The 26,498-nt window shown below is 40.7% G+C and overlaps 1 protein-coding gene across 1 annotated transcript in view; it reads right to left on the bottom strand.

Annotated features, from left to right (window-relative positions):
• LOC132891796 (E3 ubiquitin-protein ligase RNF12-B-like) overlaps positions 1 to 24,796 on the bottom strand; it is a 62,774-nt gene extending 37,978 nt beyond the window's left edge. Inside the window, exon 1 of the mRNA XM_060929765.1 lies at positions 24,341 to 24,796. The gene's annotated coding sequence lies outside the window, so the exon portion shown is untranslated. The remainder of the gene's footprint in view (positions 1 to 24,340) is intronic.
• Between the last annotated feature and the right edge of the window lie 1,702 nt (positions 24,797 to 26,498).

The following is a 26,498-nucleotide window of genomic DNA, read 5'->3' as shown; positions in this document are numbered from 1 at the left end:
TCACTAGTTAAGTTTTGGACATTAGGTTATTACTTTACTTTAGCTAGCTAGTTAAATTTTGGGAATTAGCTTGTTAAATTAGCTAGTTAGAGAATTTGTCCATTGATTTGATTTATTAGATTTGCTAGTTGATTTTTTTCATGAGTTAGCTGGTTAATTTTTTTTTTTGTTGCATTAGCTAACTAGTTACATTTGTTACATTAGTTTAAGGTAGCTCAAGAATTATTAAGGTTTGTTTTCATCATTAATGTGCCTTTGCATTCATTCGAAAAGTGTTATTAAACATACTGAAACTAACCAACAAGCCAAGTTCTACAGCTGTCTCACTTAGCAGAAAATTTTCCTTATGACTGATTGCTTAGGAAACTCATGCAGGATGGGGCAGGCATAAACACCATTGTAGATCACTTATAAAGGAAGTTTAAGAGCAGTTGTTAGGGTATCAATAAATATAATATTAAAGTTTCATCTCATCTCATTATCTCTAGCCGCTTTATCCTGTTCTACAGGGTCACAGGCAAGCTGGAGCCTATTCCAGCTGACTACGGGCAAAAGGCAGGGTACACCCTGGACAAGTCGCCAGGTCATCACAGGGCTGACACATAGACACAGACAACCATTCACACTCACATTCACACCTACGGTCAATTTAGAGTCACCAGTTAACCTAACCTGCATGTCTTTGGACTGTGGGGGAAACCGGAGCACCCGGAGGAAACCCACGCGGACACGGGGAGAACATGCAAACTCTGCACAGAAAGGCCCTCGCCGGCCACGGGGCTCGAACCCAGACCTTGCTGTGAGGCGACAGCGCTAACCACTACACCACCGTGCCGCCCATATTAAAGTTTCTTTGTGTAATAAGTTTTGCATAAATGTTTACTGTTGCCTCAGCAGTTGAAGTTTCATTGAGTTCTTCAGTCTCAAGTGTTTTTAAATTAAATTAATGGATAAAAATTTATAAGAACAGTTTTGTCTTCTCCTCATATGATTATTGATTTGAATTAATGTTATATAATGCAGGATTGGTGGCATGGTGGTGTAGTGGTTAGCACTATCGCCTCACAGCAAGAAGGTTCTGGGTTTGAGCCCAGTGGCCAACGGGGGCCTTTCTATGTGGAATTTACATGTTCTCCCTGTGTCTGCATGGGTTTCCTCTGGGTGCTCCAGTTTCCCCCACAGTTTAAAGACATGCAGGTTAGGCTAACTGGTGGCTCTAAATTGACCATGGTGTGAATGGTTGTTTGTCTCTATGTGTCAGCCCTGCGATGACCTGGTGAATTGTCAAGGGTGTACCCCACCTCTCACCCATAGTCAGCTGGGATAGGCTCCAGCTTGCCCGTGACCCTGCACAGGATAAGTGGTTATGGATGGTGCAGGATTTTAAAATTTGTAGTGATAGAATTTAACAACTGCTTACAGACTTCCATTATAGAGGAGTTTTGAGTCAGCAGGTTCTCAGTTATGTGTGACAATTCTAGTCAGTATTTACTGACTACAGTGAGAAAATATGAAGTATTTTTGATGTCTCTTCAGTAGAACCAAGCATTTGAGGGGTAAAAGGGTCCTGGTAGATTTGTTCCTCGAGAATGAAACTACCCCTGCCCCAGTTAGACTGTTTTGACAAGTAAGTATGGGTTGACTGAAAGGGCTGTAGGGAAAAGTACTGTGTGTGTGTGTGTGTGTGTGTGTGTGTATTATGTTTCTCAGAGGAGAGAGTGTATGTAGCTGGCATATGCTGACTGTCATCATCTATTTTTAAATGAAAACAATCCAAAGGGAGGATCTTCATCCCCAGTAAACCATCTCTGACAGAACTCTCCTTTCCTTTCATTCCTCCACTCTCTGTCCTCATCATGTGATCTGTTTTGTTTTCTAAGATTTAAATGTATTACTTAGTCCACTCAATCTGATTCGCTACTACTAGAAAATTGAATCATCTGGATGTCTATACAGATATCAGATAAGGCCATGAGGGTTTGATGGAGCCTAAACTCAGATGATACAATAACATGAGAATGATGAAGTTTCTTGAGTAACCTTTATTTCCTGTTTTCTTTCAGAAAAAACAAACAAACATTTATTATCTCTTAGTTTTTCAAGGAGGCATAATTTCACGCCAATTTTGGTCCCCTTTTTTTTCCAACCAGTGATTATTTTTGTCACTATAGAAATGAACTCAAGCTACTCTGTAGCTGTGGATATGAAACGTGCAATGGAGTTAGAATCATGCTATTAGGAATTTGAACTCAAATGCAAAAATGTGAGTTATCTTTCATGTTAAATATTGAATGTTGAAAGTTAAATGTGTATTAACTTTCAACTGCACAAAACATCTGAAGTTTTGTGCAGTTGAAATTTTGAAATTTTGACCTAATTACATGCCTAAAGCCAGTTTTACACTGTGATTCCAGCTGTCTTTTACGATTATTACTTGTCGCATTATACCGTATGAGATGATCCCAATAGGAATTCTGTAACATATGTGTGAAATAACGTGTTCTACATGTCAGATTAAGTGATGAAGATAGCTACTATGTTCTGCTGCATCACAGGTTTGTTGCTTGTCAATTGGAAAGCATAAAAATAGTTTCATGTTGTCAAAACTATATAAATAGTGTTTGCATGTTAATTAGCTAGCTATGCACCTGGAAGCTGTAATTCAGCCTCTGTTTCTTTCAGTGTCACATCCCTTTTTATCCTGTTAACAAACGATAACTGTAATGAGACATTTTAGCAGAGGGGAACCATCAGGACCTTCTAATCCTTCAGAGAAGCCTCAAACTTATCAGCATTTCAAATGTTATATTTCATTTCTTTCATTCTTTAATTGCTTTCATTCTTTCACAATTTAATGAGAATTATTCTCTTCTAATTCGGCCTCATTTTCTATCAAATTTGCTTCAGAAATTAATGGGTTACTGTCCTGAAAACATTAAAATAAAATTATCCAATGAGATTTTTTTGTTTGTTGTGTCTAGGCTGAGAAGAGTTTAGAGCTGGCTCACTCATTGGTTTGGACTTCACTACTGGGGCAGAAGGCCATGGCAGTGTATGTTTATGTAGGAAGTGACCGATGAATTAACCAATTAGATTTTGATTTAAAGTGGGAGGGACCACAAATTTATCACCCTAGGCCTTCTCAAAGGGCAATGTGAGCTTAACCGCGAGTCAGCGCCATTGGCACAGCAGAGAAGTAACCTTCCAGCTGGTGTAGCCTTCATCAGTAGTGTTAGTGAATGCTAATAAAGCGGTCAAGCCAGCGCTATCTATTGAGAGCAAGTAGCACAAGCTAATGACCAAGAAACTAAGATTTCTGTCACCAGACTCTTCTTCCATGCATGCTCACCACAGTATTTTTCATTCAGATTTTTCACTAAGTATTCATTTCCCTATGTAATTTACTTAGTTACTTTTACAACCCCGATTCCAAAAAAGTTGGGACAAAGTACAAATTGTAAATAAAAACAGAATGCAATGATGTGGAAGTTTCAAAACTCCATATTTTATTCAGAATAGAACATAATGACATATCAAATGTTTAAACTGAGAAAGTGTATCATTTAAAGAGAAAAATTAGGTGATTTTAAATTTCATGACAACAACACATCTCAAAAAAGTTGGGACAAGGCCTTGTTTACCACTGTGAGACATCCCCTTTTCTCTTTACAGCAGTCTGTAAACGTCTGGGGACTGAGGAGACAAGTTGCTCAAGGTTAGTGGTAGGAATGTTAACTCATTCTTGTCTAATGTAGGATTCTAGTTGCTCAACTGTCTTAGGTCTTTTTTTGTCGTATCTTCCATTTTATGATGCGCCAAATGTTTTCTGTGGGTGAAAGATCTGGACTGCAGGCTGGCCAGTTCAGTACCCGGACCCTTCTTCTACACAGCCATGATGCTGTAATTGATGCAGTATGTGGTTTGGCATTGTCATGTTGGAAAATGCAAGGTCTTCCCTGAAAGAGATGTTGTCTGGATGGGAGCATATGTTGCTCTAGAACCTGGATATACCTTTCAGCATTGATGGTGTCTTTCCAGATGTGTAAGCTCCCCATGCCACACGCACTAATGCAACCCCATACCATCAGAGATGCAGACTTCTGAACTGAGCGCTGATAACAACTTGGGTCGTCCTTCTCCTCTTTAGTCTGAATGACACGGCGTCCCTGATTTCCATAAAGAACTTCAAATTTTGATTCGTCTGACCACAGAACAGTTTTCCACTTTGCCACAGTCCATTTTAAATGAGCCTTGGCCCAGAGAAGACGTCTGCGCTTCTGGATCATGTTTAGATATGGCTTCTTCTTTGAACTGTAGAGTTTTAGCTGGCAACGGCGGATGGCACGGTGAATTGTGTTCACAGATAATGTTCTCTGGAAATATTCCTGAGCCCATTTTGTGATTTCCAATACAGAAGCATGCCTGTATGTGATGCAGTGCCGTCTAAGGGCCCGAAGATCACGGGCACCCAGTATGGTTTTCCGGCCTTGACCCTTATGCACAGAGATTCTTCCAGATTCTCTGAATCTTTCGATGATATTATGCACTGTAGATGATGATATGTTCAAACTCTGCAATTTTACACTGTCGAACTCCTTTCTGATATTGCTCCACTATTTGTCAGTGCAGAATTAGGGGGATTGGTGATCCTCTTCCCATCTTTACTTCTGAGAGCCGCTGCCACTCCAAGATGCTCTTTTTATACCCAGTCATGTTAATGACCTATTGCCAATTGACCTAATGAGTTGCAATTTGGTCCTCCAGCTGTTCCTTTTTTGTATCTTTAACTTTTCCAGCCTCTTATTGCCCCTGTCCCAACTTTTTTGAGATGTGTTGCTGTCATGAAGTTTCAAATGAGCCAATATTTGGCATGAAATTTCAAAATGTCTCACTTTCGACTTTTGATATGTTGTCTATGTTCTATTGTGAATACAATATCAGTTTTTGAGATTTGTAAATTATTGCATTCCATTTTCATTTACAATTTGTACTTTGTCCCAACTTTTTTGGAATCGGGGTTGTAAAATCAACATCGACAACTACACACAACAGAGCTACCTGGCACCCTGCCACAAATCCCTTGCAAAATCGTTTGCCCTGTTGCTTTTATTGGTGTGTCTGGCTAGGTTTTGGCTGAGCTGAGGTCCCAGCTCTAATAGTAATGGTTCACCACTGCATTTTAGAGACATTGTCTGCTGCTGCAATTCAACAAACTGCTCTTATTTGAAAACCAGTATGTTTTGTATATAAATTTCATCATCACTTGTAGCTGTTTTGTGAGTTTGTGGGTGTCATCATATGCTGTCCTCCTATTGGAGGATTCTAGACAGAGATGATGGCATTCAATGTGGACGAGAACATAAAAGACCAGAAGAGCTTACTGACTATTAAGGGAATTGAAATCAAAACCATAAGGAAGTTCTGATACCTTGGGAATCTGATATCAAATTCTAACAAACCATCAGCATTCCTCTATCAAAGGATATCCTCAGCTTTTGAAAAATGGAAAGAACAAAAACATTCTCACAGATCATGAACTCTACATGAGTATCTGCATCAAGATCTTGAAAGCATGTGTCTGCTCCCGTCTGTTGTACAATGTCCAAGCATGGGAATTATCAAGTACAGAGCTACAGAAGATTTATGTGATAATGTTTTTTTAAGAAAAATGATTGCTGTGGGATATGCACAGAAAAATGTTCCACACCAAAGCATTTGCTAGAAGGGTGTCAACCTAACATCTCAAATGGAAAAAGAGCTTGACTGGGCCTTTAAAGGAGAACTGAAGGCAAAATTTTTATCATCAAAATTCTATTTATCTCATTTTATTAAATATAGGAATGCATTTTTGATAGCTATTTTGTCACTGCTATAGCAAGTTATGAGTGTTTGAAATATGCTATGTAATATATCAGTACCTGTAATACATCAGTACATCGTAGGATGGAAGTAAAATGTACAGTGGAAATCAAAGTGACCAACATCTGCCAACGTTGTTAAAAGACGCACGCACCATCTTTCAAATGCTGATGTAATTAAGCTGGAAGTTTTGTTTGTTTTGATAGCAATTAGGAAAGTTTGAAAAAAGTAGGCAGTAATCATCATATAAACTTGTTTTTATGCAATATTTCGTTTGGAAAACAGTTTTCAAAATGGCGGCACTGACACCTGGCTGACACGTCACGTTTCAAAGTCTTGCACAAGTCTCATGAAGATTGTGTGGCTAAGCGACGCCTACCATGGACCAAACAAACTAAATTCAACATGGCTAAAAACCGAATAGGCCAATAAGTATAATATTTAATTGCAATTAGTTGCCAATACGAGTCATGATATAAAGTTAATAAAACCGAAAAAGTAATTGAATAACACATTAATTAAGACATAAAGCAAGTTTAAAAATGACTTCAGTTCTCCTTTAAAAGTTCAAATATGAAACTGAATCAAATAACCCAATCTGAATCGATTCAAGAATTTTGCCATATTCAATATTTGAAATACATCGCGCATGGACACACACCGGCTACTTTATTAGGAACATCCATACACCTGCTATTTTATGTGGTTCTCTAATCAGCCAATCCCTTGACAGCAGCACAATGCATAAAATCATGCAGATACGAATCAGGAGCTTCAGTTAATGTTCACTTCAAACATCAGAATGGGAAAAATTGTGATCTCTGTGACTTTCACAGCTGGTGCCAGATGGACTGGTTTGAGTATTTCAGACTAAGGGTTTTCACACACAACAGTCTCTAGAGTTTACACAGAATGCTGCGAAAAACAAAAAAACATTGACTGAGCGACAGTTCTGTGGGTGGAAACAAATGCTTTGTTGATAAGAGAGGTCAGAGGGAAATGGCAGATTGGTTTGAGCTGCCAGGAAGGATATAGTAACTCATATAATCACTCTTTACAACCATGGTGAGCAGAAAAGCATCTCAGCATGCAACAGCAGAAGACTACATTGGGTTCCACTCCTGCAAACAAGAACAGGAATCTGACAATCAAGAACAAGTTACTATGGCTGGTGAGTGTACAGTATGCAGGATGGAAAATAATGCAATACAAAAGTAAATTATGTTTGATTAAAGAAGAAGCTGGAAGAGGATGGAAGACCTCCTTGGAGTGGACAAGCAGCTGGCCCTCAAAGTCATGCGAATCAAAAAGGACTTCCTACACTTGTTGGACACATGATTTCCATCAGCCAAGCAAGCACAACCTAAGGCTGACCGCCTGTCATGTGGGGAAATTCAATGATGATGATGTCATAGCAGCACTCACACTGAGATTTTATGCATTTTTTTTTTTTTTACTCTACCAGAACTTTGGCATCGGCTATCTTTGGCCACAAAATCACCTGCTGGTAAGTTCATCACATTACATGTTCTAAGACTTCCGATCTCAGCAACTCCTGACAAAAGATGATCCTTTATGATGTATGACAGCAAACTCAGAACAGTTAGCATCTAGCATAAAGCAAGCTTAAGCCATTCAGTTTCACCATTAATTCACATATTTATATTGACTTTCACAATACCATCAGAATAACTTGCAAGCAAAAGAGTCAAACACCGAGTTCTGTATTAAATCAAATTTCTAATGGCACGACTTTAATGGCGGCGCTTTCACAAAGCAAACTACAAATTTTTCCGAACTGAAATGTTTTTCTTTTGCATCACAATTGGAAGGTTCTAGCATTTTAAAGTCTTCTTAGCCTCAAAAGTGCAATGGGGGGAAAAAAATCCAACTGTGATACAAAAACATTCTGGGCTTATTGAAAATTGGTATCTGGTTACAAAGTGACATTCGAAAGAGGGCATGCGCATCTTTTGACAACCCCTGTGTCCGAAATCGCTCCCTACTCACTATATAGTGAGGACGCCATTTTGTAGTGCTGTCCGAAACCTTAGTGAGGATTATTTACACCCTATATAGTGCACTCAAAGTATCCCACAATGCCTCATGAAAAGTAGTGTACAACCGATGGTCACTAACCAAAGCAATACATCACATCATGCATTGCAGTCACACTGAAAGAAATCAAATTAAAAGTCTCAAATTTGATTTAATAAAAAAACAATGGCAAAGAAGAAAGCATTCAGCCTTGATTAAAAAAAAAAACCTGAAAGATGCAGGTACTTTGTATTGATTAATGTGGGAAAAACGCTCAGTATAATATGGATTTACAACCCCAATTCCAAAAAAGTTGGCACACTGTGTAAAACATAAATCAAAACAGAATGTGAAGATTTGCAAAATCATGGAAACCCTATATTTCATTGAAAATAATACAAAGACAACATGCCAAATGTTGAAACTGAGAAATTTTATTGTTTTTTGAAAAATATATGCTCATTTTGAATTTGATTTCAGCAACGTTTCAGAAAAGTTGGGACGGGGCAACAAAAGATTGAAACAGTTATGTAATGCTTAAAAAAACCTAATTTGGTTAATTGGCAACAGGTCAGAAACATGATTGTGTATAAAAAGAGAATCCCAGAGAGGTGGAGTCTCTCAGAAGTAAAGATGGAGAGGGGTTCACCGCTCTGTGAAAGACTGCGTGGGCAAACAGTGCAATAATTTAAGAATATTGTTCCTCAATGTAAAACTGTAAAGAATTTGGGGATCACATCATCTATAGCACATAATATCATTAAAAGATTCCGAGAATCTGGAGAAATCTCTGTATGCAAGAGACAAGGCTGAAAACTGACATTGGATGCTTGTGATCTTCAGGCCCTCAGGAGACACTGCATTAAAAGCAGACACGTGTCTGTAGTGGAAATCACTGTATGGGCTCAGGAACACTTCAGAGAACCATCGTCTGTGAAAACAGCTCATTACTGCATCCACAAATGCAAGTTAAAACCAGATATAAACAATATCCAGAAACAGCACCACCTTCTCTGGGCCCGAGCTCTTTTACAATGGACTGAGGCGAAGTGAAAGACTGTCCCGAGGTCTGACGAATCAAAAGTAGAAATTCTTTTTAGAAATCATGGACACCACGTCCTCCAGGCTAAAGAGGAGAGGGACCATCCGGCTTGTTATCAGTGCACAGTTCAAAAGCCAGTATCTGTGATGGTATGAGGGTGCATTAGTGCACATGACATGGGTAGCTTGTACATCTGGGAAGGCATCATGAATACTGAATGATATATACACGTTTCAGAAAATATGCTGCCATCTAGACAAAACCTTTTTCAGGGAAGGCCCTCCTTCTTTCAGCAAGACAATGCCAAACTGCTTTCTGCACATATTAAAGGTCCCATGGCATGAAATTTTCACTTTCTGAGGTTTTTTTAACGTTAAAATGAGTTCCTCTGACCTTCTTAAGTCACCCCAGTGGCTAGAAATTTCATAATGTGTAAACCAAACTATGCCCAACATTTGAGAATGGCGCGTCAAAACGGCGCGTTGATAAACTCTTCCCTTTACTACGTCAGCAAGGGAGATGATCCCCACGCCCCCCCTCTGGATTCCCACCCACTGTATGAATTGCCCACCCAGTTGTAGCGAGGAGATCATAGAGGACACAACATGGCATCACCTAAGCGAGGGAAACATGGAAATTGCGTTGTACATGGATGTGACAACACAGAAAAGAGTCCGTTTTTATTGCTGACGGGAGAGCCCCTGAAGACGCAGTGGCTTAATTTTATTTACTTCAATAATACGCCGTCGAGTCTACCTAAGACGGTGTATGTTTGTCGGAAGCATTTTCCTGAGGAATGTTTCCACAACTTGGGACAGTACAGGGCAGGTTTTGCACATCAACTGTCACTGAAGCCTGGGTCCGTACCAAGCATCCCTGCCACATCAGCCACAAACAGCGAACAAGTAAGTGTATAACTGTTAAGTCGTTTTGCCGTGTTTTAAAATCGGTGCCACGTTAGCCTAGCAATGGCTACATTAGCTGTGCAGCTAACCGCTTCCTGCAGTTAGCCAGGTACTCTGCGCTACAAAACCAAAAAGCATGCAGCATGCTCTGTTAAACTGAGTTTAGTCTGGAAATTGACTGTAACTTATGAGCTTATGTTTTGCCGTGTTTTAAAATCGGTGCCACGTTAGCCTTGCAATGGCTACATTAGCTGTGCAGCTAACCGCTTCCTGCAGTTAGCCAGGTACTCTGCGCTACAAAACCAAAAAGCATGCAGCATGCTCTGTTATAATAGCCAATCAAAACAGTTTTTACAAAGACACCCACATTCTTTTTTTTAAGTCACTCGTTCATTTTATTTGTTTGTTTGTTCAGTAAAAACCCAAACATTTGTTGAATTTATTTTATTTCCTCGCGTCGCACCTTAATGATGTCAGCACGCTGTATTTTTCCCTTCGCGGTTTGTTCCTTCTCTCTCGCCATAGTAAGACACCCACATCTGCTTGTTCTGACCCACTGGAGGTAGCGTCACAGTGCTGTTAGCCAATCAGAGGTAACACGTTTACATGTCATGAATATTAATGATAAGACCCGCCCCCACCCTCTACCCTTCCCTGCCTCCTGCTTCTCATTAGCAAAATGACGCACTGGGAAAAGCGCTGAAATGGGGCTTTCTCCCAGGAGGCTATATCTATGTGCCGAGGGTTCATTTCGAGAAAGGCTGCAGATATAACATCCGGAAGCCTCCACGAGCCCGTTTAAAGCATCAACAAACCACCATGCCATGGGTCCTTTAAAATTGCATGGCTCTGTCGTAAAAGAGTCTGGGTGCTAAATTGGCCTGCCTGCAGTCCAGACCTCTCTCGCATTTAAAACATTTGGCACATTATGAAGTGCAAAATATGACAAAGGAGACCCCAAACTGTTGAGCAACTGAAATTGTATAACAGGCATGAATGGAACATTTCTCTTTCAAAACTACAGCAACTGGTCTCCTCAGTTCCCAAACGTTTAGAGTGTTGTTAAAAGTAGAGGTGATGCAACACAGTGGTAAACATGCCCCTGTCCTAACTTTTTTGAAATGTGTTGCTGACACCAAATTCAAAATGAGGATATATTTTTCAAAAAACAATAACATTTCTCAGTTTCAACATTTGATCTGTTGTCTTTGCACTATTTTCAATGAAATATAGGGTTTCCATGATTTGCAAATCATCATATTCAGTTTTTATTTACAGTTTACATAGCATACCAACTGTTTTGGAATTGGGGTTGTATCACAAAAATACGTGCATGTATTTATTTTGAAAACCCACCAGCCACCTGACTTGGCACGTTTTAATTGTGCAACAGTAATGATGTAAATACCAGCATGACGGACCAGTGTCCGAAGGCGTTTTTTTTTTTTTCATTTTACCAATGAGTTCACTATATAGTCCTCTATATAGTAATTCCCTATGTAGGGAGAAGTGAATGAGTGAGTGATTTTGGACACAGGGAACATTGGCAGATGTTGGTCACTTTGATTTCTGCTGTATGTTTTACTTCTGTCCTACGATGTCTTGCACAGGTCTCAACGAATCTCATTTACGGCCATTGCTTTGACATATGGACTGATATATTACATAGCATATTTCAAACACTCATAACTTGTTATAGCAGTGACAAAATAGCTATCAAAAATGCATTCCTATATTTAATAAAATGAGAGAAATAGAATTTTGCTTTAAAAAAAATGCCTTCAGTTCCCCTTTAACAAATATAGTAACTATGCAACAACTTGATCAAAACATGACATTCACTGTTTCACATTCACTAGCAAGATTTTTAGACAGCTTTATGGAGACTGGCTGTTTTTTCACTGTTAATCTGAAACTCTTCATCAAATGTGATCTTTGCAGTAATTTAACCTCATCAAAATTATATAAAAAAACCCCACATTTCCATGTCATTGAAGTCAAACAGCTACTTCAAGTTGAGATATCCTTTGTGACTGTTTGCGTACTATCATAGTTCTAATCCTTGACATCTTATACTTGTTACTTCCCAGTATGTGTGTACTTGTTTGTGGCTTGTCTGCTCTTTGTTCTCTGTTCTCAATTGTTCCTTTAGGTCGTCTCAAAGGCGAATGACTGGGGAAATTGGTTACTCCTCCTACAGAATATGATTGGCACTTCACCCTATAAAAGGGTTTCGTTCTCCATTGTGCAGGGGTGGTGTTTCAGGATCCCTGCACTCTGGGCTGCGCATTGTGTTGCACTTCGGTTTCCCTGCCATGTCAGCCAAGAACATGCTGAGAACACCTGCATGATTGTTTTTATCATTATAATTGTTATTATTTTTGGATGTTTTTTTTCTGTTAGCAAGTCTTTGGTTTAGTTCTATCTCTCTTAGTTTATTTTTCTTATCTTTATTATCTTTCGTGAATAAACTTACATTATCATAATCGTGTTTTGCCGTATTTGTTTTTCCACCAGGCCCTCACTACCAACCCCCTTTTTGTTTACATTTCCTGACCCTAGACAGGAACGTAACAAAAATTGGGAGGCCATCTGGAATTTTTTTTCTTTTTCTTTCGGGAATCTGGCATTTCTGGTATTCTTCTGGCATTTTTTGTTTTTCACTTTTTGAAGGAAGCTGATTGATCTTGGAAACTCTGGTAAGTTAGAGTGTCACCAGCTGGGTTGCTTAAATCCTTCCGATGGAGCACTGCATTTATTGTTTTGCTTGTTAGTTTTCCTTTTTAATTTTTGAAAGCTACTCTGGGGGGAGGTATGCTGTTGGAAGAGTTGACTTTGGTTAAAAGGCAACTCGTGATGTTTAGCATTTAAAGTGTCCTTCAATTGGTACACTTCCGAAGATTAGGAAAGGCTCAGCTTAGGCCCAGGTCACACCACCCGAACTTTGCTGGAGCGTTCCTTGAACGCTTTGGGGGGGGGCCGAATTTCGACAATGCTCGTCACCGCGCACAAAATGGGAAAAAAATCGAAAACACGGGCATTGGCTTTGCGGTGCACCGCTGAAGCCGGCGTTGCTTTAGCGTTGGTTTAGCGGTAGCGAGCATTGGTTTAGCGGTGACGCGAGCGTTGGTATAGCGGCGTTCTGCGCATGCGGGCTTTGGCTCGGCGGGGGTATAAAGTTGGTTTAGCACCAATCATAGCAAGTCTCTCAGCATCCATGGTGATACAGTTTTACTGTAACTTTGAGCAAATTTGATATAGATGAGGTCTGAACTCAACGGCAGCTCGATTCCAAATGAGCTCCTGGTCCATTTCTCCCCGTATTTATAGCCAAATTCTGGTCCTGCTCCGACACCTCTATACCAACGTCAAACCAAAGTTCATCGCCGCCATGGATAGCTGCTTCAACGCCCGACACTGTTCCAGCAACCCCGTGTCCGCTCGTAAAACGCTTACAACTGCTCCACCGAAGTTTGTGCAACGTTTAATCGCCGCCCGGGCAACGCTGGCGAAGGAGCGGTGGTCCAGCGTTCAAGATTTCTGCGTTGGCCTAGCGGACCCAAGCGTCCACAAACTTGCGTCTAGTGGTGCCAAACTTTGACTGGGCATTGGTGGAGCGGGGGTGAACTTTGCCAGGGTGGAAAATTGCCCCCTCCTCACCGCTCGCAATATTTTGTGCAGCTCAAAACTTTCGGAGCGGTAGGAGGGCCCCTCGAGAAACATCAGCGGTGGCCGAGCGTATACGGCGTTGCTTTAACGGGGGCCAACTTTTGTTAAACGGTGGTGAACAGTTACGAGCGGTGATGAATTTTTTTCACCGCTCCAGGAACGCTCCAGCAAAGTTCGGGCAGTGTGACCGGGGCCTTAGGCTTTTGAATAGGTAATTAGGACCAGAGTTTCTGAAGCCTAAAGTTTTGTTGGTTGCTGGGTTGTTCCCTTAATTTCTTTTTCGTTTTGTGTAACTTTTGTGGTGGTGACAGCTTGGTTTCGTGAATAATAAATGGCAGAGTAATTTTTTTTTTTTTGTGGCAGGCTAGACTGGTAGTTTTGAAGTTTTTTTTCCCTTACAATATAGGGTACTTCATGTTTAAGCATGTTTTTAGTGGAGGGATTTTACAAGAATCCTTCAAAGGATTTTTTATTATGTTGTACGAAAGAGCAGCTTGTGCTTATTGCGGAGCACTTTTTGATTAATCTCACTAGTAAGGAGAGAAAATTAAAATAAACTTTATTTAAAGCTGTAGAGAAGGGCTTAGTGGAGAAGAATGTCTTTGTGGCTAGTGATGAAGGCCCAGGGTCTCCTCAAGCCTCCTCACCTAAGACTTGAGTTCTGAAATCAATTTGAAAATATGCAAGTATGCCCATCAAGAGCACAAAATGCAGTTAGATGCAGCAAAACTGAGATTTGACCATGATTTACGGGGTCTCCGAGAACGAGAACTGGATTAGGAGATTCAGCTAAAGAAACTTGAGATCAAGAGAGAATTAGAACTGAAGAAACTGGAGTAGGAAGCAGTAGAGAATGAGAGGAAAAGGGAATTTCAATGAGAACGTGAATGTGAAAATTGCACATTCGAATTGAAAAAACTTGAACTAGAGTTGGCTGTAAGGAAGCCTACCTTCCCTCCCAGTGTTCCTTCTGCTCCTCCTCCTTTTGTTAGTTCTTTGGCTTCTTCCCCTGTTAGGTCTGCACAGGCAGCTGCTCAATTAAATGCTCCAGGAGCTACAAATTTAGGCATTTCTCCAGTTCCTCCATTAGACCAGCCTATACTTTCATTTGATCAAACATTTGATGTGAGCAAGAATATCCGTATAGTTCGTCTATTTAGTGAACGTGAGGTTGAAAAATATTTTGCACACTTTGAACGCATTGCCATTATCTTAAAGGAGAACTGAAGGTAATTTTTTTTATCAAAATTCTATTTATCATCTTTTATCAGATATAGGAATGCATTTTTTATAGCTATTTTGTCACTGCTATAGCAAGTTATGAGTGTTTGAAATATGCTATGTAATATATCAGTCCATATGTCAAAGCAATGGAGGTAAACGAGATTCGTTGAGACCTGTGTGAGACATCGTAGGACAGAAGTAAAACGTACAGTGGAAATCAAAGTGACCAACATCTGCCAACATTGTCAAAAGATGCGTGCACCCTCTTTCGAATGCTGATGTAATCAAGCTGGATGTTTTGTTTATTTTAATAGCAATCAGGAAAGTTTGAAAAAAAAATAGGCAGTAATCACCATTTAAACTTGTTTTTGTGCAATATTTCATTTGGAAAACAGTTTTAAAAATGGCGACACCTGGCTGACACTTCACGTTTCAAAGTCTCGCACAAGTCTCATGAAGATCACACGGATAAGTGATGCCTGTCATGGACCAAACAAACTAAATTCAACATGGCTAAAAACCAAATAGGCTGATAAGCATAATATTTAATTGCCATTAGTTGCCAATACGAATCACAATATAAGGTTACTAAAACCGAAAACTTAATTGAATAACACGTTAATTAAGAAATAAAGCAAGTTTAAAAATGACTTCAGTTCTCCTTTAAGGTGGCCCGGTGAAGTCTGGATGCTGTTACTGCAGTGCGTATTAACTGGAAAGGCAAAGGATGTTTATGCAGCACTCACTGTGGAATAGAATTCTGATTATGATTTCGTTAAAACCCTAATTTTGCATGCATAGGAGTTGAGCCCAGAGTGCAGGGATCCAGAAGCACAATGGAGAATGGAACCCTTTTATAGGGTGAAGCAACAATCATATTTCGTAGGCGGAGTAACCAATTACCCCAATCATTCGCCTTTGAGGCGACCTAAAGGAACAATTGAGAACAAAGAGCAGACAAGCCACAAACAAGCACACACATACTGGGACATAACACCTCAGCATGTTCTTGGCTAACATGCCAGGGAAACCGAAGCGTGACACAGCACGCAGCCCAGAGTGCAGGGATCCAGAAGCACTGTAGAAATCTTCTGCCCAAGACCAAGGGCATCACACCCTTTCCACACAAAAGCATCAACTCTTCTCTAAAATAATTGTTTACAATTGACATGAATCCTTTGTCAATATGAACAACACTCCATGGCCAGGGTACATGGTCCACTCAAAAGGCCTGTAAGCTGAGGATGGAGGGGCTGAAATCATTACACGGAACCTTTAATTAGGTCTTTTAAGTGAATCCATGCTCTCTTTCTTTCTCAGGGTCATACTCTCCAGCTGCCCAAACATACCAGAGGGGAAAAAAAGAAGTTATCATTGTGGCAGAGTAGCCTGAGTAGTTTGAAATCTTATCTGTCTATCGCAAATGCAGTTTGAGTTGTTGTGTCCTTTAGTTAATGCTACTATAATATCTAGAAGCAAATCAGCAAATATAGAATTGTGGATGAAATTTAATGGCATAGAATTGCTTTGGTTCTGGTGAAAAACAACAACAAACATGTATAGCACCTTGCAAAAGTATTCATCCCCCTTGGTGTTTGTCCTGTTTTTTCACATCACAAGCTGGAATTAAAATGGATTTTTGGGGGGTTAGCACCATTTGATTTACACAACATGCCTACCACTTTAAATGCTGTTCCTCAAAGCACTAAAGATGCTATGAAGTTTGGTCTAAAACTGTTCAAAGGTAAGGTGGAATTGTGATTTTTTTTTTATCTATTTCAAAACAAAGTATTTTGTGTCTCAACATAGATAAGTAGCACAAGTCTGTGCCGTGCCTTTATTACATTTGCATGCCACTTTTGAAGTTTGAAATTATTTTTAATACTTTTTTTTTTTCAATGATCACCTGTGTATCTATACTAAAACAATTATCCTACAATGGTAGAGTGAAAAGAGAAGGAGCAAACAGACATCAAGGAAGCACTTCAGAAGTGCAGGTATCCCAAGTGGGCTTTCGTCAAGACCAGAAAAAGAAACATAACAGACAGGGAAGAAAACAGCAACATATGCAAGAGCATTGTCATTCCCTACATTTCTGGACTATCCATTGTAGGAATGGACCATCGCTGAACAGAGGAGGTGATCTGAGACACCACTTATCAGCCACCTACAGTGCAGTCCTTGGCACACTTCCCAGAAAACTGAATACACATCCACACCAAGACTCAATGATTCATATGATTGCAGAGAGAGCCAACTACCCACAGATCACCTTAACGACTCTCTAGGCTGCTAACACCATTCGCACCTGGCCTCCAGTGACCCTAACACCTACAGGATGACTCAACGACCCATGTGACCTCAATGACTCTCCTTAGGGTTGCTTTTGGTCCACTAGAGGATAAATACATACCTGGAACTCCCCACTAGTCAGACAGAACTGAAGAAGCCTTTCGGATGAGAGGGGAAACATCTTCAAGAATTTCAAGCAAGTCCAGTTGCCTTCTTTAGCACCTATGGTTTGTTGTTTATAGTATTTTTTTTATGGTGAAACATTTCATTTAATTATTTAAAGCTATTTTGGTCTACAGCATTTCTTTACATGTGCCTGAGACTTTTGCACAGTGCTGTAAATGTGTCTCGCAGTTGCAGTACTGCCATGAAGTGTTTCCTCACATGTCAGCTCTTTGTGTAACAGACCTACCGGTATGTGCTGTGTGTGGACACAGAGAAGCAGCTTATCTTCTTGCTGAGTCCATCTGATGCAACACACACACACACACACCGACTCTACTTCTCTCTAAGCATCTTCCACATTATGTGTGGTCTTAGCACACATAGTACTGTTTGTGCAGCGAGTGCAATTTACTCCTAACTGCTGCTGAACTCATTTTTGTCTGACCTTCTGTAGTTTTTATGAATTGTAATCATGTCATTGACCATACTGAGGCAAATAGTGTTTGTTCAAATAAACCCACATGTACTACTACACACTTGCCTCTGAAAGAGCCAGAGTTCATCCCTTTTCAATATATGGCACATACTATTTTTGTACCACTTGGTCACCTCAGCCTTTTCTCAGCTGATGTGTGTTTATATAGTGAGTGTTCACTGTGTGGTTTTTGTATACAGATCTGGTTTGAATGAAATATATATATATATATATATATATATATATATATATATTTTTTTTTTTTTTTTTTTTTGTGTGTGTGTGTGTGTGTGTGTGTTTATGAAGAGAGGGCAAGGCAATGAACATGATGTTGTGCGTCTCTGGTAAGCTCATCCACGTGAGCATACAAAAAAAAAGAACACTCTACATGTCTTGACTGCTTTGTTGGAGGCCAAAGTCACTATGTCAAAACTGAAAACACTCCTTATGCCTTTTCTCTCCAATACCCCCGTTTTCACCTCAGCTATTCCACTTGTGAGCCATTCATCTCACAAAGAGCATGTGGACTGCCAAATGCTGACAGGTTTTATAGCACTGTCAGCTCACAACTTCAAACTCAAGCCATGGGTCAGAAAACTAAAAACATACTATTTAAAAGTTAAAATACAAAAGAAATTAGATTGCTCAAAGGCCCTAAAGTACGGTGGCTGGGAAGTGCAAAACAAAATTGCATTAGCAAAACACTTACCAAGGACACAACAAATTTACATCTTAGAAAACAAACTGATAAGATGCGAAACACTTTTACGAGCACTGAGACAAATTTACAAGTGGCAGAACACTTTTCCCAGTCCTGAAACAAATTTACGAATGCAAATCCTCATGGAAGGGGAATGTACCAAATGCCACGAGCGACCCGGAAGTGATAGAGTGAGCGGTCAATTTGTGTTGTCTTCTACGGAGTTTATGGTGACAGAATGTCGACAGTGACCGAATGATGTTTTGCCTCTTTTCTGGAAAACACATGAACCCCTTAATGCAGCTTTGCTTTTCGTGTGGATGGTCTCAAGAATTTTTAAAGGACATGGACCAGACAGAAGGACCAAGCCCACAGGGAACAAGACAACACGAATTGACCGCTCACGCCATCACTTCCCGCCCACCGTACTTCCGGGTTTTTTGAGGTATTTGGTACATTCCCCTTCCGTGAGGGTTCTCATTTGTAAATTTGTTTCGGGACTGGTAAAAGTGTTCTGCCATTTGTAAATTTGTCTCAGCGCTCATAAAAGTGTTTCACATCTTGTCAATTTTTTTTTCTAAGATGTAAATTTGTTTTATCCTTGGTAAAAGTGTTTTGCTATTGTAATTTTGTTTTATAAAATGTAAACATCTTTCACATTTTGTAATTTTGCTTTGAACTCCCTTACAAAAAAATAAGTTTATTCAAGTGTGCTTCTAGTATACTTCTTAAAATAAGAGAGTATGTGTTCAATTTACTTTTTATTTACTTATCAGAGATATACTTAATAAAGTTATACATAAGTATACTTGGCTTAAACTGAAAAGTATATAGAAAAGTAAGTGTATAAGCTTATACTTAAACTTTTGATCAAGATGTGCTTAACAAAAGTGTAATAAAGTTTTAAAATATTTATGCCTTATGTTTAAGTGTACTTGCCCTGTAGTAAATTTTGATTTTTAAAGAAAATGAATATGTTCTTAATCCTGAGTATCTGTTGTTATTTTGTGAATTCTTATCTTTATAACTTTATTGTAACTTAAGGTACAAAACACTTAAGTTGTCTACTGGTAGTGTGCATGAGGTAAGGGTTAGAAAACTAATAGTATACCCAGAAGGGTAATTGCAGTATAGTTCAAAACTAAAACGTGGACTAGATGTATATAACCAGTAACTAATAGTATATTTCCAATATGCTATAAAGTATACTTTTATAAACTAAAAAGTGGACTAGAAGAGTAAACCAATAGTATATTCCCAGTACACTATGAAGTATGCTTTAGTAAACTAAAAAGTGGACTAGAAGTGTGTAATGAGTAAACAGTAAAGTGCAGATAAAATGTTTATATATATATATATATATATATATATATATATATATATATATATATATATATATATATATATATATTAGTCTGGATTAAAAGTGCAGTCTATATTTGAGGTGCAAGAGTTATTGTCCACTGACTGGGAGGTAGTAGTGCGTGTGTGTGTGTGTGTGTGTGTGTGTGGGGTCATGATTCCTGCAGCAGTCTCTTCACAGCCATGGGGAAGAAGCTGTTCTTCAGTCTCTTGGTGAGGGCTCTCATGACTGAGTCTGCCAGAGGGGAGGTTGGAAAATAGAGAGTGTCCTGGGTGGGTGGGGTCATCCTGGATTTTTGTGGCCCATCGAAGGAGCCGGCTCGAGTAGATCTCCTCTAGGCGTAGGAATGGGAAGCCGACGATCCACTGAGCAATCTTGATGACCCACTGCAGTTGTTTCTTCTCAGATGCAGTGCAGCTGGCATACCACACTGTCCGTAGGTCAGGACACTCTCTATTGTGCAGTGATAAGTTTTTCAGCAGAGGTGGAGAGAGTTTGTTCCTCTTCAGTGTTCTCAGGAAAAAGAGCTGCTGCTGGGCCTTTTTAACCTTGCTCGGGTGTTAGCTTTCTGTTACTATCTCTTTGTTAATGGATCGGTTTTGACCCGTGTCTTAAATCAGCCATAAAATACCCTAAAAACAATTATTTATCATCCAATGTGTTTCTTATCTCTTGGTTACCTTGTTACGCTCCCTTATCCATGAAAAGATTGGTTTTAATATTTTTGTTGTGGCCCCCTGGGCCTTTCTTTTAACAGCATACCCCTCGTTTTCAATATAAAAAAAGTGGTCAAATGAACAAGAGAATAATGTAAACAAATAAAAGGTTGTTCTGTTGCCTGACTATTACTGAGGGGTATTAGATCACATCTCTTAAATGTTAAAAAAAAAAAGATTTTAAATTTAATATTATCAACTATAGTAACATCTATGGTGTTTCGGGTCAATTTCGACCCATATATATTTACTTCAAGAAAAGGGCAAGAAACAAGTCTTTTTTTTTTTTCAAAAAATATTCCTGCCTGTCGATGCGTCCCAGAGACTATCAGTGGCCTCATTGCTGGATCTGTACACTCCAGCAAGGAGAAGAACTCCAATGTAGGCATCCAGGCATTCCTCATCAATATGTCATTCCACATGTTGCCATGGACTTTTTTTCCTTCAAGGTTTGTCATAGCAATTATGACTTTTTTTAGTGACAATGGCATAAACAGATCAAAACATGACTTGATGTCACTTACTCTCGTCACAGCAAACCTTGTGATCCCAGGGGTCATTTTGATGACATTTGCAGCAGCTGTCCTGCCATGTACGTCAGGAGGTACTGAGCTCCAACAGATGTTGCCACTTTTGGGTCTGAATGTTTCAGCAGGAGCAGCTTCAGCACCGGTGACCTCCTCATCAGACTGATCAGATGTGTCTGTGTCTTCCGGTTGATACGCCACATCATCTTCCTCCTCAGAGACCTGCTCATCTATACTGCTCTGTGTCCTCTGCCTCATTATCAGCAAAGATATGATCCAGAGCTTGGCTTACATTCAGTCCTCTTCTCATTGTTGCATGCTGTAAATTGGGGATGTGTACTCTGCAAGTCACCAACTCTAAACTCAATTGGCCTTACATGCCTGGACATGTCTGTCTTTGTTTGTTCTGTCAAACAGGCAAAGAGAAAAGCCCCTGACTGAAGCTCAAGTGGTTGGAGGAAGAGCTGGCTGTAGGCTGTTGGCTGATTGTGTGTTTATGATTTCAGTTTTGGCATTTATTATTGTTTTATAATCTTATATTTTAACTGGGTCGAAATTGACCCTAACAACACAAAGGTCACAATTTTCACCAGAGCATTTTATAATTTAGTAAAATTATTTTTTTGGATTTTATTTTGTTTAAAAGTTCCTGACAAAGTCAAAAAGTCTTGATGCAATAAACAAATTTATGTAGTACTTTTATGCATGCTAAACCTAAAAACGGGTCAGTGCCGACCCTAACACTAGAGGAAGGTTAATAATGTGGGTGGTGTTCACAGTCCAGCCCAGGTCCTCTGAGATATGCAGTCCAAGGAACTTGAATTTTGACCCGCTCCACTTCTTCCCTATTGATGCTCAGGCCTGAGTGTAGTGTGGTCCTTGTCTTCCGGAAGTCAATGATGAGTTCTTTTGTCTTCTTGGTGTTGAGGTTGAGGTGGTTGTCAGTGCACCAGGTCGCCAGTGCTTGGACCTCCTCCCTGTATGGTGCCTCATCATCATTGTTGATCAATCCAACAATGGTTGTATCGTCCGCAAATTTAATGAGGGTGTTGGAGCCATGGGTGGCGACACAGTTGTGGGTGTACAGCGTGTACAAGACTGGACTCAGAACACAGCCCTGAGGAACACCGGTATTGAGGATGATGGTGGAGGATGTGGAGGTGCCCATCCTGACATGCTGGGGTCTGTTAGTCAGGAAGTCCTTGATCCACAGACTGAGGGAGGTTCCAAGTTGCAGTGTCTGCAGTTTGGTGATCAGTTGGCTGGGGCTGATGGAGTTAAATGCTGAACTGAAGTCAACAAACAGCATCCTAATGTATGTTTTGGGACTTTCAATGTGGATGAGAGCGGTGTGGAGGGCGATGGAGATGGCGTCGTCTGTGGATCTGTTGGACCTGTAGGCGAACTGATGTTGGTCAAAGCCAGGTGGAATATGGGCCTTGACATGCTGTAACACCAGTCTTTCCATACATTTCATAATCACTGGTGTCAGGGCCACAGGCCGGTAATCATTCAACTCTGTGATGGCAGAGGATTTGGGCACGGGGATTATGGTGGCAGTTTTCAGGCAGGTGGGGACTATGGCTTGCTGCAGTGAACAGTTAAAGATGTTAGTAAATACAGCAGCAAGCTGATGGGCACATGATTTCAGCACCCTCCCTGGTACTCCATCCGGTCCTGGTGCTTTGCTGGTGTCAATGCCTCGCAGGACTCGCAGTACCTGGTGTTGGTGGATGGTGGGGGGCTGGTCATGCTCTGATGGTGTCAGCTGTGTGTCCTCTGCCTGTTTGCTGTCCTCTTCAAAGCAGGAGAAAAAAATGTTAAGTTAGTCTGGAAGAGAAATGTCAGTGGGGGACAACTCTAGCCTTCCTGTAGGCCTCCCCATCTTCTGACCTCAGTGCTGAATCCCTGGCCTGGAGTAATGCTCTGATATTGGTGTTAAACCAGGGTTTCTGGTTGGGGAATATTTTCCATGCAGAAACTGATGTATGACAGTACAGAGGAGGTGTGGAGCTCAGTGTCTGGTTCCTCAATGAGCTCCCATATGGTGTCCTCAAAACAGTCCTGCAAGGATAGTGTGGCCTCCTCAGTCCAGCACTGCATGGACTTGTACTGTGGCTTAGACCTGCAGATGAGGGGCTTGTAAGCTGGTGTCAGGAATAGGGAAAGATGGCCTGATGGTGCCTTCACATCCTCTGGTAATTATAGTAAATACCAAAAAACGATGTCAAAATTGCACATGAACACCCACTCACGTCGTAATTTCCACTGGAAAGCTGGAAGAATTTTTTGATACATGAGCTGCTGAGATGAGATAAACTTTGACCTTTCAACATGGCGGAGAGTAGCGAAAGTTTTGTGAATGGTAAGCATTGCATTCTTAAACATCCTCTACTGCTGTTAGTTGGTTAGTTTGTAGCCTACATAATGCTGTGGCATACACAATTGTAATAACATCATTTATACTTGTTGCCGTCTTTAAAAATACCGTTATTATTTGGTTTTAAAAAGCAGATGCAAGCTAGCAGTCAGTCGAGGATAACGTTATAGCCTCCTGTAGGCTAGTACTGTGTGGTCCGTGCTCGAATGCAATTTTCTCACGTGACTTTATTTGGTCTGTAGTGTACGCCAGTGACAGTATGTTGTACTGGGACCAGGACATGACCCAGCCCATAGCCCAAACTCTGTATCAACGGGAAGGAGATGGCAGGTTGGTCATGGATCAGGATTTCACCACTGCTCTGCAAATAGTTCCACCCAGATCTGCTGAATCAGGTGAGTGCTCGTTCGCACAACGAGATGCAGTTGCAGCCAAGAAACAGGTCAGGGTAAACTCTGGGTCTGCCATGTTTCACTTAACTATGACAACAAAAGCACTTGAACACAATGCACTCATAATTTCCACTTCACAAGTGGAAAGGATCATCTTTCTCATACCACGTGAAGGCAGCATGAGTGTGTGAGGGGAGGGGCGGGCTTTGTAGGCTCCAGAAATATTGGTGTAGACCTGGTCTAGTATTCTGCCCTTCCTTGTTTTAATGTCCACATTCTTATAGAATCTGAGGAGCACAGTCTTTAAATTGGTGTGGTTGAAGTCCCCAGCCACGATGAAAAAGCCCTCTGGGTGTTTGTTCTGCTGCCTGCTGATGCTATCATGCAGCCTGCTCATAGATACATTAGTTTTAGCTCTTGGGTGGATATACACAGCAGCTACAAACATTTGAGTGATTTCCCTGGGCAGATAAAAAGGTCTGCACTTTAACAGTAAAAACTCTAAGTCTGGACAGCAAGGTCTCTCAATAACGCCAGTGTCCATGCACTAACTATTGTTGATATAGACGCACACACCTCCTCCTCTCATCTTACCCGAGTCTGATGTGCGGTCCGCCCAGAAGATTGTACGACCTGCTAGCTCCACAGCTAGGTCCGGGATGTTTTCATGCAGCCAAGTCTCCATTATCACCATGATGTCTATCCGGTTGTTAACGTCCCGTAGTTTAATCTCGTCCATCTTGTTGGCCAGGGAACGGACGTTGGCGAGAAAAACACTTGGAACTGCTGGTTTGTGGGGTCTTGGTTAGCCTAGCTCTAATGCTGGCTCGTTTGCCCCGCTTCAGGCGTCTTTTGCAGCGCCACCATCGCCTCCTCTCTGTCCGTTCTCGCCGGTGTATTCTCTCCGGGAACAAGTCAAACCCTTCCGGGGTCCAGCCGGTCCAGTGTTGTTTGACGGTGATAAGTTCAGTTCGGGTATAAGTCCTTCTCAATGTATAGCTGCTAACTAAAGAGGAGCACCTGGTCGCTAAATCTACACAAGCCGCCATGAGTAGAGGACAGCGGGGTATGTTGTCCCCCAGAACCTAAAGAGTGGACTACAAGTATAGAACTAGCAAACTATTAGTATATAAGTTTACTTGTGGTATACTTGCAGTACAAAATAAAAAAAAAATACTAGTTGTATACTCAGAGTTTACTTCTCTTAGGTTTAAAATATATTTTTATAAACTAAGTGGGCCAATTTAGTCCCAAGAAGTATTAGATTAGTCTAATTACAATTATACTGAAAGTACATTGACATCAGTATACTTGGTACACAAAAGTATACTTAAAGCATGTATGCAGAGCCATGGCCTCACTTTTGTTTATAAATGCCTTGAAACCTCAAGAATGGCACAGGAATAGTTTTAAGCACTAACAATAAATTAAAATAATAATTTTTATGATTAAAGTGATTTATATAGGTAGCGGTCTGAGTGAATGACCTTGACATCTGTAACATCACAGCAGGAAGTCTATTGGCCTCATCACCATTTCTGCTATACTAAAACACAGAGCTGACTGCAACTCCGATCCTCCATTTTGAGCTAATTTATTGCCATGCCACGTAGATGTGTTTTTGGCTGGTGCAGCAACATGACAGAAGGTGGATTTAGGTTGTATTCATGGGCCAAAAATGTTCAAACTGCAAAGATTTGGATGCATTTTGTGAGAAATTCACGGACACATTAGGTGGCGATGAAGTGGTCTCTCCTCTGCTCTGCACATTTTACTGAAGACTTGTACGAAACCTCTGATCTGTTGAGGAGCATTGGCTATAAGCCTGTATTGAAAGAGGGAGCAGTCCCAACAATTAAAGAAAAATAAAACAAGAAAAGGAAAGTATTTATTTATTTATTTTTTTTTTAAGTGAGTTCAGTTGCACCAGTCCTCCTGGAGCATGAGCTAAAACCCGGGACAGAACAGGATGGGACATATCGCTCCAGGAGTGACCTCCCCGCGGTTGTTGCTAAAACTGGTGACATCCTGTTCTGTCCCGGGTTTTAGTAATTGCCTGAGCCGAGCAGTAATAACGGAATACACAGTATGGAGAGAATGAGTGGACCAGCCATCTTATTTCTAAACTGGATATTCCTGCCATCTCACCCTTACATGGAAGAAGTGAATGAATGGAGAACTGAACGAACAACTGAAAGTCAGATTGTTTCAAAACAATTGACCACAAGATCAGCCTTCAAGAAGCGAGAACACAGATGGGTAGTAGGCTCTGTAATATGCTCTGGCCCCATCCCAATGCGGCATGGCGATGTAGCTTACAGCAGGTTATGGTTACTGAACTGCTGGTTGTCCAGGTGGTGCTCTGAAAACAGTGCGGGCTTTATAGATAATTGGGCTAATTTTGAGGGCACCGCTGGCCTGTTAGGGCGGAACGGTATCCATCCCACTCAGGAAGGTGCTGCTCTCATTTCCTGCAGCATAGGTCATAGTCTCAGAACAGGCTTAGTTAATTTCTGACAATCCAGAGCCAAGGCCAGGGAGCAGACGAACAGGCTAAACCGACTGTCTGCTAGCTGCACAGAGTCGTCACTCAGGGTCCACTAGATTGAGACTGTGTCTGTTCCCTGAGCTCAACAAAAAAGTAGAAATATTCAGAGAGTTTGTTCCAGTAACCTAATCAATATAAAATTAGATCATACTGACTGTACAGCCACTCCCAGCACCTTTGATCTAAAGGTGGGGCTATTAAATA

Source organism: Neoarius graeffei, chromosome 1 (genome assembly GCF_027579695.1).
Source record: "Neoarius graeffei isolate fNeoGra1 chromosome 1, fNeoGra1.pri, whole genome shotgun sequence".
Taxonomy (NCBI): domain Eukaryota; kingdom Metazoa; phylum Chordata; class Actinopteri; order Siluriformes; family Ariidae; genus Neoarius; species Neoarius graeffei.
The sequence above is the reverse complement of the archived record's forward strand: the minus strand, read 5'-3'. Positions and strand labels throughout refer to the sequence as shown.